The following is a 14780-nucleotide window of genomic DNA, read 5'->3' as shown; positions in this document are numbered from 1 at the left end:
AAGACATGTGCATAGATGATCCACAAGGAAGGCATTAGCAATGGGAAGACTGGAAGAGACTCTTGCTAAAGTGTGAGATTTGGGTTGAGTCTGGAAGAACGCCAAGGAGGCAGAGGAGGGTGGGGGGAGAAAGTATTCCAAGCAGGGAGGAAAGCCTGCTCAAGGCGGGAAGCTCAGAGACGGAGTGTCCGGTGCTGGGGCTGGATGGTATTGGGAGAGGAGAGGACCCATAAAGTGTAGGAAGCCTGGAAACTTAGGAGGAGGGCAGGGTGTAAACACAGTAAGTACTTAATAAATGCACATTGACTGAAGATTATTTGACCTAGTTCAACCTCCTTATTTTGCAAATGAAGAAACTAGAGCCGAGAGGTGAATCATCTTCAGGATCACAAATGCAGGACAGGCGAGAGACGCTATGCAAACATAAATCCTCTCATTCCAAATCCAATGTTCTTTCTCATCCCCATTTTACAGAAGAGAAAACCGAGGTGGGAAGATGTTAGTTTCCAACTCTTATACCAGCTCACCAGAGTTCTTATTGGAAACATCATGCTGCCTCTTTGCACTGGTCCACTGAGATCACCGGACCAGATGACATCACAAGCCTTCCCCAGAGAGCCCCCGTTAGCACGCACAGCCGTAGCATCCCGGGGTGCCAGGTCAGGGGCGGGGGTCCGGGGGGCATAGTGTCGTCGGGAGCCAAGCCTCCAACAGAGAGACTCTGCTTGGCCTTAGTGCAGCTGCCAGTGCATGCCATTGTCACTTGGCAGAGATGATTTGATTTGATTCCTCCCCCGAGAAGCCCCCGTTCTGCCCGGCTCTCCAATGCCAGTGGCAGGAAACATCTGTCTGGCTGCCCCCCGCTGCCACAGCACATTAGGGTCAGGGCCGGGCTGGCACGGCCAGGGGCTTGCCCAGGAAACGGCCCATGGGGAAGAAGCTCGAGCTGACTAGAGGCGGGCAGCGAGGGAGGGAGCCAGGCAGGGAAGCGGAAACAATTCCATCTCCTGCCAAGATGATCTGCCACCCGCTTGATGCTTGTCAAGGGCATAGCTGGGGGTAGGGGGGGAGCGGGGGAGAGAAGGAGAGCGGGCAGAGATGGCTAATCTGGGAAGAGGAGCGATGTTGCCCTGAGGTTGCCCCGAGGCTCTACTCGTTGGGGCTGGGCAATGGCAGAGTCTTCCTCAAGCCCTGAGCTGCTCAGGCAGGACTCACCTTGGGGGCTCCGCTCTCTGAAGCCTCTGCACCCTGTCCCTCTGCCAGGCTATCTGGGAATCCTTCTCCCCCCCAATTGGCTGCTTTAACACCATCTTCTCTCCGCAGTCTCTGTCCAGTGTCAATGGGGAGAAAGAGAATGGGGGGATGCAGAGACCACCCAACTTTTCCCCTTTCACTAAGGGAGAACAAGAAACAAAAGCTTCTTTTTGAAGGGTCCTGATGCTCAGATGTCTTTTAAGCCTTCTCTCGTTTCCTCCATGATCCCCATGAAGCCCACAGTCTCCTCTTCCCTGGCACCAGCTTGATCATCAGTAGAGCCCACATTTGGGGTCTGTGGAGTGCTTCCCTCATCACAGCCCTGGGAAGTAGGTGGGCTCAAGGATCGTATTCCCTATTTTACAAATAAAAAGATAGAGAGACTCTCTGACAGAAAGTTTAGATCCTTTTACCCCTCTGCTCATAGACAGAGACTAGAAATAGTTCTAATTCAAAATGGGGAAAATGCCACTGTAATTCAACTCAAAAACATTTGTTAAATGGCTGCTACCTACCAAGCCCTCCACCTCCCTCCCAGGGTTATCGTGAGGATCTAATGAAATAATAACCATAAAACGCAATGCCCAGCATATAGTAAGAGATATATAAATGTTACCTATTATTATTAGAGCATTTCTGTAAAATAAGACCCTTCAAGGATCTGATCTCTAGGTTTCTTCTGGCCCTGAGAGCACCAGTGAGCTCTCCTGGCTCTGATTTCCCTTCTTTCCATCTAAGGCTCCTTCTCCTTTTTATTCTAATTGTATGGAGGTTTTTATATTCCCTATTAGACGGTAAGTAAATGGCTCAAGTGCTGGGTGTTTGAAGGCTGGGGAATGGCATTTGCTGAACTGCTAAGTTATTTGCGAGGACTTAAGAGCAGCATCTTACTCAGCTCCACAAATGTTTGTTGAGTTGAATTGAATAAATGTGGTCAGGGCTGCTCAGTCCCCAGGAGAAGGATGGGGAGTCCCGGGGAGGAGACAGTGGCAAATCCGGCCCTGGCTCGGAGGGGGAGCGATGGCCCCTTAGAGAGAGTCTCCCCTGCAGATGATGGCCGAACCCACCTGTCAATGCCGGAGAGCTGAAAAAGAGTGGGGATTCCCTCAGGGTGGCTGCCGCCTTCGGTGACCCTTCTGCTACTGAACATCTGGGGCTGGGAAAGACTGGGTGACTCTGGGCGACCTAACTTTAAACCTCTCAGAACTTAGCCAGGCTGAGTCTTGCCTGATGAGCATCCCCTGTCTAGGCAGACCCACACTCAAAGACATTTTAAGCTCGATAAATCCAAAAAGAAGTTTCCAATTCGCAGGAAAAGCTTTTGAGACCCTCTCAGTGGGGTACCGTAGAAGGATCCTAAAGAATCAACCAACCCATCAGCAGCATATAGTAAGCCCCTACTGTGTTCTAGGTGCAGGGAAGATAAAGCAATCCAGGTGGGAGAGCAGGGGAGTTTGAGAAGGGGGGATGCGCTTGTGGAAAGCAGCTCCATTGGGAGCTCAGGTTAGCAGATCATCCTAACCGGGACTTGTCTGTCAGCTAAGTTAGAAGAATGCCCCCCCCGGCCAGAAAGGGGCTTCTGGGACCTCTCTGTCGGCAGTCCTGAATCCTGCACAGGGGAGATACTGAGGCAGAGCCGAAGAAAAGGGGGTGTTTGAATCCTCAGTGAGCAAAAAAAAAAGGTGAGCCCTTTCTTAGCGCCTGCTGGGGATGGGCCAAAGCCAGGGGACCAGGGGGACACATTCTTTGCTGCTGGTACGGGGAGAGAGCCCAGCTAGGGACAACTCCCAGGAAACTGGTCTCTGCGCCCTCACCTTCCCCTCCTTCCTCCCCTCTTCCAGCCAGGCTCTCATCGGCTTTCCTTGGAGTCCAGTGCCACCTGCTGGCCCAGGAGAGGACCAGCCCTGGCTGGCCAGCCCCGCCGCTCTCCTGACCTGACCTGGGGGAGCAGCCTCGCCAGCGTTGGGGGCAGCGGCTTCGGGAGCTATTTACGGCCAGAGCAGCTGTAGGGGAGCCCCGGGGGCCGCCCAGGGACAGCCATCGCGCCAGCCTGGGCTGGCTGACTGGGAAAAACTGTGTCCAGTGCCCAAGTGAGAGGAAAATGGGGCTCACCAAGGCCGGAAAGCCCAGAATTTCTGGGATTTGGGGCAGCACTTGGAGCCTGTGTCACCTTCTCATGTCCATGCCATGGCTGTGAGCCGATGGTGAGTGCCTCCAGTCTGCTCTCTAACCCCCCTAAACGACAGGAGGCCTTCCGGGGTCCACTCAGCCTCTGCAGCCTGGGAGCCCCATTCAAAGCCAGGAGCCCTGGAGAGCCCTCTTCCTCCACCTCCTGTTAAGCCGACTGTTAAGGGGAGCTCAGATCTCCCTCAGATCCCAGCACAGGAGGGTGGGAAAGTGTCCCAGACTCCTCGGGGATCTGGGTTTGAATAGATCTCCCACTGACCAGCTGAGTCACTCTGAGCACGTCATTTGTTTGTCTATAAAATAGAAATATATACGCGCCTCAGAGAGTTACTGTGAGGAGCAAGTGTCATCGGGTATTTAAAGTGTTCAAATTCCAGCTCCTGTCATTATCTGAGCTTTAAGGGATATAAGCCAGGGAGGGAGAATGGGTTTGTGGTGTAGTGGAAAGAGGGCTGGCCTTGGGAGCAAAGGACCTGCGTTCAAATCCTAGTTGGAGATTCCTTAAGTCAGTTTGGGGATGATAACGGCGTCTCTGGTTTTCTGAGTACAGAGGAAACGCCTTCATGACCCAAGGCTCCCCTAACAGCAAGTATAGTCCCACAAGTCCTTCAGGGACCACCCATGTGCCTCATAGACACCAGAGCCCACCCCATTCTCAATGCTGAGCCTTGGAAGGTCTCCTGAGAAGGACTCAAGAAGCAGCACATAACAGATAGAGTGTGGGGCTTTAGAGATGGAAAGACTAGCATTCAAATCCTGCCCCTGACACTTACTTACAGGGCAGTTAAACAGTTCCACTCAAAACTGAGCCTTGAAGGGACTCCTGGAAGGTCTGAAGAAGCATTACATAACAGATAGAGTGTGGGGCTTTAGAGATGGAAAGACTGGGGTTCAAATCCTGCCCCTGACATTTACAAACACTGCAACTGAAGACAAGATTCTTTGAGAGAACCTCAGTTTTTCCATCTATAAAATGGGTGTGCCATTAACCTCTCTAACTTCAGTTTCCCCATCTGTAAGATGAGAATGCCATTCAACCATCTAATCTGTCTCCTCACTGATGTTATTTATTTTATCTAGCCTCTGCGTCTGCAAATAAGAGGTGCCGTGTAGTCTAGCCTCAGTCTCTCCATCTACAAGGAGGGCAATTTAGCTCAGAAGGTGATTGTGGCGCTCATAAGATAAACTACAAAAGCCCTTTTTATACTATGTAAAAACCAGCTCGCTACAAAAGCCGTATGGGGCTAGACTTTATGAAGAGCTCTGTTGGCGCTCTCCATAATGGCAGCTCATCAGCTCCATCTCCGAGTCCCAGGTTCTCCATCCTCACCCTCCCCTTTTGCTGATTATTCTCCCACTAGTACATAAAAGTTGACTCCCATGACAGAGCCAGAAACAAACCTGCTGCAGCATTTGAGGGCCCGTGGGCTCCCCTGGGCAGGGAATGGATTTGTCTGGATGGCTGGAAACCGTAGGAAAGTAGAGGGGTCTCCACACTCGAGAGCCGTGTGGGAAGCACCTGTAATAATTTGCATGACTGCACAGGTATACCTACAACAAATTGTTTGCCTTCTCCATGAAGACCAGAGGGGAGGGAGGGAGGGAGAGAATTTGAAATCCAAAATCTGAAAAAATATATTAAAACTGCTTTTATATGTAACTGGGGGGAAATATTCAATCAGATGACATGAAGCTTTACAATTTGTAAAGAGCTTTTTGTATGTTAACCAGAACGTTTGATCGTCTCAATGACCCTCTCAGGTAGGTGCTATTATTGTCCTTTGGATGGAGGAACTGAGGCAAGCATTTAAGCTGGTGGTATCTGAGGCTGGTTTCGAAGTCAGATCTTCCCATCTCCAGACCCAGCCTCTGTCCTCTGGGCCACTTTACGAAAGCTTGTGGGACAGGAGGGAAAGGGAAAGTGGAGAGGGAGGTTGGGAGGGATTGCCCTGAAATTTCATGTTTATTTGGTTTTTTGTTTCAGAAATAACTCTGTGGATAGAGCAGATGCGGATGGAGTCAGGAGGACCTGAATTCAAATCCGACCTCAAATACTTGCTAGCTGTGTGATCCTGAGCAAGTCTTTTAACCATGTGTACCTCGGTTTCCTCATCTGTAAAATGAGCCAGAGAAGGAAATAGCAAACCGTTCCAGCATCTTTGCCAAGAAAACCCCAAATGGGATCACAAAGTCAGACGTGACTTCAACAACAACAACAACAACAACTCTCAGCCTTGTAAGCATCTCTGTGGGATGGGGAAGAATGGGCGGCCAGCCAAGGAGAGGCAGGCTGTCTCCTACATCCTCCCGCAGTCCCATACTGCTGCACCATCTTGTCTGTCATGGGGATGGGGATCCCCCCAGTCCTACCCTAGCAGTCACCGCAACTCTGTCCAGCAGGGCCCCGGCGGGGTCAGCCTCAGACCCCTCCCCTGCTCCCAGGACCCTTACCCCTTTAGTAAGTGAGATTAATCTCCCCAGCCAGGGCCTCTCTTTTACTTTTGGCTCCAACATTCATTGCTGGGTCAGGAAAGGGGAATTAGCAATTAGTCGGGGTGGGAGGGAGAAAAAATGAAACACAAGGTTTTGCAAAGGCAATGTTAAAAACTATTTTTGCATGTATCTGGAAAATAAAAAGTTAATAAATATAAAACAATTGTATAGCACCTTACACGTTATCCCACTTGAACCTTACCATAACCCTGGGAGGTAAGATGGTATTACTATCCCCATTGTACTGAAACTGAGGCTTACAGAATTCAAGTGATTTTCCCAGTCACACAGCTCATAAATGTCCGAGGCAACGTTTGAACTCGGGACTTCATAACTACAGGTCTTGTGCTCTAACCACTGGGAGACCTGGCTGCCTGTAGGTTCATTTATGGTTGTTTAGTCGTTCAGTCCGGCTCTCTGTGACTCCATTCAGGGAGTTCTTGGCAAAGATACCAGAGGGATTTGCCATTTCCTTCTTCTGTTTTCTTCTTTAGATTCATAGAGAGAAAGGGGACTTGAAAGTTCATTTCACTCATGTGTAAGTTAGAGAGATCAAGGTCCCATCTGAAATAAAAAGCAGAACTGGGATTTGAGTTCCCATTCTCTAACTCCAAATCCTGTTATTTTATAGTGATGGAAACCGGTCAGGTGCTGGAGAAGAGGAGAAGGAATTAGGGCAGCCCAATCCTCAGGGGCACTGGGAAGAGCAAGCTGGCGGGGTAGATGACCAAGATGCCGGGACACAGCGTGACTCCTAGGACCCACGGGCTTAGACCTCTGCCTTCTCTCTTCTTGGTCCTGTCTCCCTCCCTTCCGCCAGCCAGACCATAAAGCAGCTCCCCCCCTCCCCAACAGGACAGGAAGTCCAGGAGAGGCTTCCCTGACCCCTCCAGACAGTTCAAGGAGTCTGATTCTTAGGGCCAGTGGCTGCCCAGGGAGGGTCTGAAAGCCGGAACAAGAAGCATCTCTTCTCTCCCCGAGGCCTCTGGGAAGCCAGTGCTGATGGCATCAGAGCCCCGAGGCCTCCCTTAGGCAGGCTGGCCTCCTTCCAAGCTCCACTGAGGGGACAGATGGTCTCAGCACCTGCACAGTATCTCAGCAATCTGGAGAGGGAGTGAGCACAGGCCGCCGTACTTACTCCCATAGCCAAGGAGAGCTCGGCTCCCAAACACAGCCATACCGCGCGAAGGAGACGGGAAACAGGGGATGAGGGATGGGCAGGAGGGGGGCTAAGCGGGTCCCCAGGGTCCTGCTTTAACACAAATCAGGACGTTTTTTTCTCTTGAATGCAGCCATTCCACCGGGTCATCCAACAAGTACCTATTCTGCACCGCTGACCAGAAAAATGGTGCACTATGTTACTGACCAACTGAATCAAACCTCTCCTTCTTTGCATCCCCCGTGCTTAGCAAAGTGCCCGACACATAGTAGGTGCTTAATTAATGCTTACTGGCCTTCTGCTAGAAAGAACACTCAATTAAAAGTCAATAGAGTTGAGGTCTTATCCGGGCTCGTTGCCCAGAGAGCTGGGTAACTATGGATAATCTCTCTGGGTCTTCTTTTTTTCTTCCGCAAAATAATCCTTTCCTGCAAGTCTGATTTTTGTCAAAGCAGGCTCTCTCTCTGCTGACAAGGATCACCGGCCACTGGCCGAGCTGGTGAGGAGCCATTCATTCCCAACCCAGGTGAGGCGATCGCATCCAAGCGATACATCGTTCACACCTGGACACGAAGCCGCTCCCATTTGGGTCATACTGGAGACTTTCAACACACCAGAACTCACACCCTTCCCCACCCTATAAGCACAAAAAAATTTGTAGCGGCTCTTTTTGTGGTGGCAAAGAACTGAAAATTAAGGAGATGCCTATCAATTAGGGAATAGCTGAACAACTATGGCGCATGATTGTGATAGGATACTATTTATTGTGCTATAAGAAAGGGGAATAAGTGGTATTAAGTGAGAATGGATGTTTCTGTGGTTTACGAAGCATATTATTCCATTTATCCTCCCAATAATCCTGGGAGGTTAGTCGTGCAAGTATTACTTCCATTCTACAGATGAGGAGATGGCTTATTCTACACGCATTTGTTAAGTACTTATTACATGTCAGGGACTGTGGTAAGCATTGGGAATACAAATAAAAGCAAAAGATTGTCCCTGCCCTCAAGCAGCTTACATTCTAATGGGAGAAACAACTACAAATATCCGGATGCATACGAGATATGTGGGAGGGGTTGGGCTCCCCCAATCACTAAATTCTCTTCCACTTCTAGCAACAGAGTAGAAGCTTCTTAAAGTCAGGACTCTGAGCAGCAAGAGATACAAAGAGAAATTCCATTTAAAATAACTATAAATAATATAAAATATTTGGGAGTCTACCTGCCAAGACAAAGTAAGGAGCTATATGAACACAATGACAAAATACTTCCCACACAAATAAAGTTAGATCCAATCAATTGGAAGGATACCAAGTGCTTATGGGTAGGACAAGATAATATAATAAAATATTATTATATATGATATGTATAATTTTATATTTTAATTTTTAATATCTTAATATAATATAAATTATTATATATAAATACTATATAAAAATATTTTAAACAATTCTACCTAAATTAATCTACTTATTCGGTTCCATACCAATCAAACTCCCAAGAAATTACAGAGCTGGAGAAAATAATAACAAAGTTCATCTGGAAGAACAAAAGGTCAAAAATGTCAAGGAAATTAATGAAAAAAAAAATGCAAAAGAAGGTGACCTAATTGTACCAGACCCAAAACTATGTTATAAAGCAGCAGTCATCAAAACCATTTGGTACTAGTTAAGAAATAGAGTAGTAGATCAATGGAATAGGTTAGGTTCACAAGACACTATAGTAAATAATTATAGTAATTTAGTGTTTGATAAACCCAAAGGCCCCAGCTTTTGGGATAAGAACTCACTATTTGACAAAAAAAAAATGCTGAGAAAATTGGAAATTAGTATGGCAGAAACTAGGCAGTGACTCACACCTAACTCCCCATACCAAAATAAGGTCAAAATGGATTTATAATTTAGATATAAAAAGCAATATTATAAGCAAATTAGAAGAACAAAAGATAGTCTACCTCTCAGATCTATGGAGAAGGAAGGAATTTGTGGACAAAGAAGGATTAGAGTACATTTTGGAATGCAAGATGAATAATTTTGATTTTATTAAGTCAAAAAGGTTTTGTAAAAATAAAAACAATGCAGACAAGATTAGAAGGACAGCAATAAACTGGGGGGGGGGGGAATTTTTACATCCAAGGGTCCTAATAAAGACCTCGTTTCTTAATTAGAGAATTGACACGAATTTATAAGAATTCAAGCTATTCTCCAATTGATAAATGGTCAAAAGATCTGAATGGACAATTTTCAAATGAAGAAATTAAAGCCATTTCTAGTCATAGGAAAAAATGTTCTAAATCACTCTTGATCAAAGAAATGCAAATTAAGACAACTTTTAGGTACTACTACAAACCTCTTAGATTGGCTAAAATGACAGGAAAAGATAATGATGAATGTTGGAGGGGATGTGGGAAAACTGGGATCTAGTGTATTGTTGGTGGAGTTGTGAACTCGATTTTGGAGAGCAATTTGGAACTATGCTCAGAGTGTTATCAAACTGGGCATATCCTTTGATCCAGCAATGTTTCTATTGGAATTATAACCCAAAGAGATACTAAAGAAGGGAAAGGGATCCACATGTGCAAAAATGATTGTGGCAGCCCTTTTTGTAGTGGCCAGAAACTGGAAACTGTGTGGATGCCCATCAATTGGAGAACTGCTGAATAAATTGTGATATATGGATGTTATAAATTATTGTTCTATAAGAAACGATCAGCAGGATGATTTTCAGAAAGACCTGGAGAGACTTAATTGATGCTGAGTGAAGTGAGTAGAACCAAGAGAACATTGTACACAGCAACAAGATTTATGATGATCAATTCTGAGGGACATGGCTCTTTTCAACATTGAGGTAAATCAGGCCAGTTCCAATGGACTTATGATGGAGAGAGTCATCTGCCTCCAGATAGAGGTCTATGGGACTGAATATGAATCACAATGTAGTATTTTCACTTTTTTGTTGTTATTTGCTTGAATTTTGTTTTTTTTTTCTTTTTGATCTGATTTTTCTTGTGCAGCATGATAATTGTGGAAATATGTATAGAAGAATTGCACATGTTTAAGATATATTGGATTACTTGCCATCTGGGGGGAACGGAACAAGAAAAAAAAATTGGAACACGAGGTTTTGCAAGGTGAATGTTGAAAATTATCTGCATATATTTGGAAAATAAAAGCTTTAAAAAAAAAAAAGAAGACAGGGATTTGAGGGGAGTATCTTTAAATCCTCAATGCCGTTATTAAGTATGCACCCAATAAATGTTGGATTGGGTCAATGTTCTATGATTCTACAGTAGGATCTTGATGGACAGATGGCACCAGAAAAAATTCAGCTCCTTTTCAGCCTCTTGATTGCTCCAAGCTGCCCAATCCTGACATCTGTTTCTTCATAGTCCTAGATTTTGAACTGGCAGACAACTCAGGGACCACCTAATTTAACCCTCTCACTTTACAGAACAGGAAGAGGAGACCTAGAAAAGTTAAATGATTGACCCAAGATCACATTGGCTTTAAGTGGAAGAGGGAGGATTTGAACTTGTCCTTTGATCCCAAACCTCACTCTTTCCATTACATTACAGACTTAGCTCAGGTTCTCTCTTCTCCTCAGCAGAGGGTGCTCTCTCCCTACAAGTTTGCATTGGTTATGGAGCAGAGCCACTAGGCAACCCAGCTTCTTCTCATTCTCCATTCTGGGATATCCAAATCCTCTCAGATACTAGCAGGAGTTGGAGTGGAGAAGGAAGCTCTGGACTCCGGAGGAAATGCCTGGGTTGCTCACAGGAGATATCCCAGCAAAGGGAAAGGGTTTTAGAAGGCTGGATCCCCCTCCTGACAATTCCAAATCGATGCAACAGCAAGCCTGCTTATCATTTGCCCTCTTCTTTCCCCAATTCTTCTATGTACTATATGATTTGGGGCAATTTATCTGATCTCTGTAAGCCTTACTATGCTCATTTATAAAATAAATGGATTGGAATTGATCCCCTCTAAGACACTTGCCAATATCACTAGTAGGTCTACATCCCAAACAGAACAAAGAAAAAGAAAAAAAACCGATATGCACAACAATAGTCATAGCAGCTCTTAGATGATGGCAAAGAATGAACAATTAAGTATATGCCTATCAATTAGGGAATAGCCGAATAATTGTGGTATATGATAGTTGTGGAATACTGTTATGATATAAGAAATCACAAGCAAGGAGGTTACAGAAAAAACTGGGAAGACTTATAGGAACTCAGGCAAAATGCAATGAACAGAACCAAGAGAACATTGTACATAGTAACAGCAATATTGTAATGATCATCAGCTGTGAAAGACCTGGCTATTCTTTGGAAGATTTAAGACAATTCCAAAAGATTCATAATGGAAAATGCTATCTGCTAGGTGGCGCAATGGGTAGAGCACCAGCCCTGAAATCAGAAGAACCTGACTTCAAATCTAGTCTCAAGACACATAACACTGCCTAGTTGTATGAACCTGGGCAAGTCACTTAACCCCAATTGCCTCAGCAAAAGAAAGAAAAAAGAAGAAAAGAAAAATACTGTCTACCTCCAGAGAGAGAACTCTGGTAAAGATCAAAACATACTCTTTTTACTTTGTTTTTTCTTGGGTTTTTGTTTTTTTTTTTTTTACAACATAGCTGATATGGAAATGTCTTACAATGATAATATGTATAGTAAATATTATATTGCTTGCTTCTCAATGGGCAAGGAAGGTCTGGAGGAAGAGAATATTTAAAATCAATAAATAATAATTTATCTATGATACTAGCTCTACATCTATGATTTCTCAGAAACTCAGCGTTCTATCCAAAATGGGTACTTGCTTTCCCACATACAGGCATTCCATTTTCTGTTCCTTATATATACATAGAATTGTCCCTTATGTCTGGCAATACCCTCCCTATCTTCTAGCAGAAAGTTCCACTTAAAATTCAACTTAAAGGCTACCTCCTTGAAGAGACTTTTCCTGATTCCACCAGGTGTTCTCTCCCCACCAAGAAAAATTGTTTTGCATTTGTTTTTTATTTACTTATTCATGTGTATGTTATTTTCCCCAATGGAATGGAATTCCTTGGGATACAGATTCCTTGTTTCTGTGTCCCTGTGGCCTAGCATGGTGTCTAGTACTAATCAGATACTTAATAATGCTTATTAAATTGACTTAAATCTCATGATCCTACAATACCAAGCCTGGATCTCAAATAGGCCGGTAAAGAACACTGATTTTAGGATGCTGAGAGACATCAGAATAGAAAATAAGTCCAGTGAACATGATATATACTTAGACACATGGGAGATTTATGTGAACTGATGCAGAGTCAAATAAGCAGTCAGGAAAACAATTTACAAAATCACCACAACAATGGAGAGGAAATGAATCATGAGAAAATGGTCAAAAATGAATATTGCAAAGTTATAAAGAACAAAGCTGACCTTGGAGAAGAAAAAGGAGACAGCATCTCACTCCCAACTTCTTTGCAGAAGTTTGGAAGGGAGGGGCTTCCCAAAGACCAACTGGTTCTGATGTCTATAAACAGTCCAGAGTTTTCCCATGACATTTCCATTGCACAGCATCACAATTCTCTCAGAATTGTGGGAGGAATCCTATCAGAGGATGCACTCTGTTCAGGTTAATGAACACTGGGCTCACTGGCCAGTCCCATTCAATATATCAGCACAGGAAGATATATGAAATACACAGCAGGAATAGGAAAACTATATACAACAATGTAAAATGAAACAACAACAATAACGAAAACCTAAATTGGATGCTGTGCACAGTGTAACGACCAAGGCTGGTCCTGGCTAAGAAATGAGAAAATGTTCATCTCTCCCTACCGGGCAGACTTGAGGCACTGTGCGTGTGATGTATTGCATATGTTGTCAGACACCATCATCGGTGTTGGTTGGTTTTGCTGAACTATTTTTCTCTCTCTTTTAATTATTTTGTTCCAAGGACGGTTCACTGGGTAGGGGAGAAAAAATCTATTTGGAAGTAGAAGTAAAAAACAAAATACGTGGTCAAAGGATATGCACAGGCAGTTTTTAGACAGAAATCAAAGTTATAGTCATATGAAAAAAGGCTCTAAACCCCTACTGATTGGAGAAATGCGAATTAAAGCAGCTCTGAGGTGTCCACGTCACACCCATCAGCTTAGCTGATATGTCAGAAATGGAAAAGGTTGCAGTTGTAGTAATTGTGTATATTGTTCTGGCTCTGCTTTTTGGGGGGCTCTGTTTTATATCACCCTATTGAAACCTTCCCATAATGCTTAGAATTCTTCATATCCACTTTCCTCCTGGATCTCAATACTCCATTCCAGCTACAAACCACAAAATAACTATTCTACAATCAATGGACACACTGTTTCCAATTTTTTGGTATCACTATAGCACTGGGGGCAGCTAAATGGTGTAATGGATAGAGCACTAGCTCTGAAGTCAGGAGGTTCTGAGTTCTAATCTAGCTTCAGACACTTAATAGTTCCTGGCTGTGTGACCTTGGGCAAGTCACTTAACCTCAATTGCCCCAGAAAAAAAATTAGTGCTGATATGCTTTTTCATACAGATAGACCTTTTAGTGCATTCCTGGATTGCTAAGCCAACCATAGCATCAATCATTAAATAAAAGATATAAAGAGTTTTGTGATTTTTCTTGCATAATACCAAAATATTTTCCAAAATGCATGGACCAGTCCATAGCTTCAACAGCAGTAAATAATCGTGCTTATTTTCCTCATTTCTCCAACACTGAAGCAGAGTCACATTTGTTTTACAGAAGTATTTTTACTGTAATTTTTTTAAAGTTTATATTTCATAGGGAGTATTTGTTCTTTTAGTGTTTGAGAGACTTAACTTAGAAATTTATTGGAATCTGGAGTTTTAATAAATAACAATAAACTGATCTAGTAAATTTGTTTGATTGTTCTCTCCCCACCTCACACACACACACACACACACACACACACACACACACACACACACACATACACACACACACACACACACACACACACACCCCTCAACATGACAGTTTTTTATGAATTGTTTGATTTCTCTGGTCCAGAGCATTGAGGTTAAGTGATTTGCCCAGGATTTGGCCAGTATGTTTCATAGACAAATCCATGTCTTCATGGCTATAAGATCAGCTCTCCATGAATCATACCAAACTGCCTTTTGGCATAAAGTAAGTTCTTAATAGATGATTTTTTTTTGGTTCATTTATTCGTTAGTTAGGAGACTATTACAGCAATCTACATGGGAAAGAGATGAGTACCTGAATTAGGGCAGTAGCAGTAGGAATGGGGAGCTGAAGCCATTTGGAAGAGAAAAATGAAAGGATTTATGAACCAATCAGATATGTCAGAGGAAAGAAGGAAGAAACAAAAAAAAAAATGACAAGGGGCTAAGTCTGGGTTCCTGGAGGGTTGATGGTGCATTCATTCCCTTTCTTGCTTTCACATCACCTTCATTTTTGAATGCATCCCTCCTACTTCCCCACTATCCTTCATTATAAAGAATAGAAAAGAGAGAGAAGCAATACAGCAAAACAATCAATATGTCCACAGAATCTGATATGTGTTCTACAACCATAGGTCCCCACTTCTACCAAGTTGAGAAAGAGGCGCATCTTTTCATCTCTCCTCCAAAACTAAGTATAATCACTATAGTTGTACAGAAGTCAATC

This window comes from Antechinus flavipes, chromosome 2 (genome assembly GCF_016432865.1).
Source record: "Antechinus flavipes isolate AdamAnt ecotype Samford, QLD, Australia chromosome 2, AdamAnt_v2, whole genome shotgun sequence".
In the NCBI taxonomy this organism is placed as follows: Eukaryota; Metazoa; Chordata; class Mammalia; order Dasyuromorphia; family Dasyuridae; genus Antechinus; species Antechinus flavipes.
Note: the sequence above shows the minus strand (reverse complement) of the source record.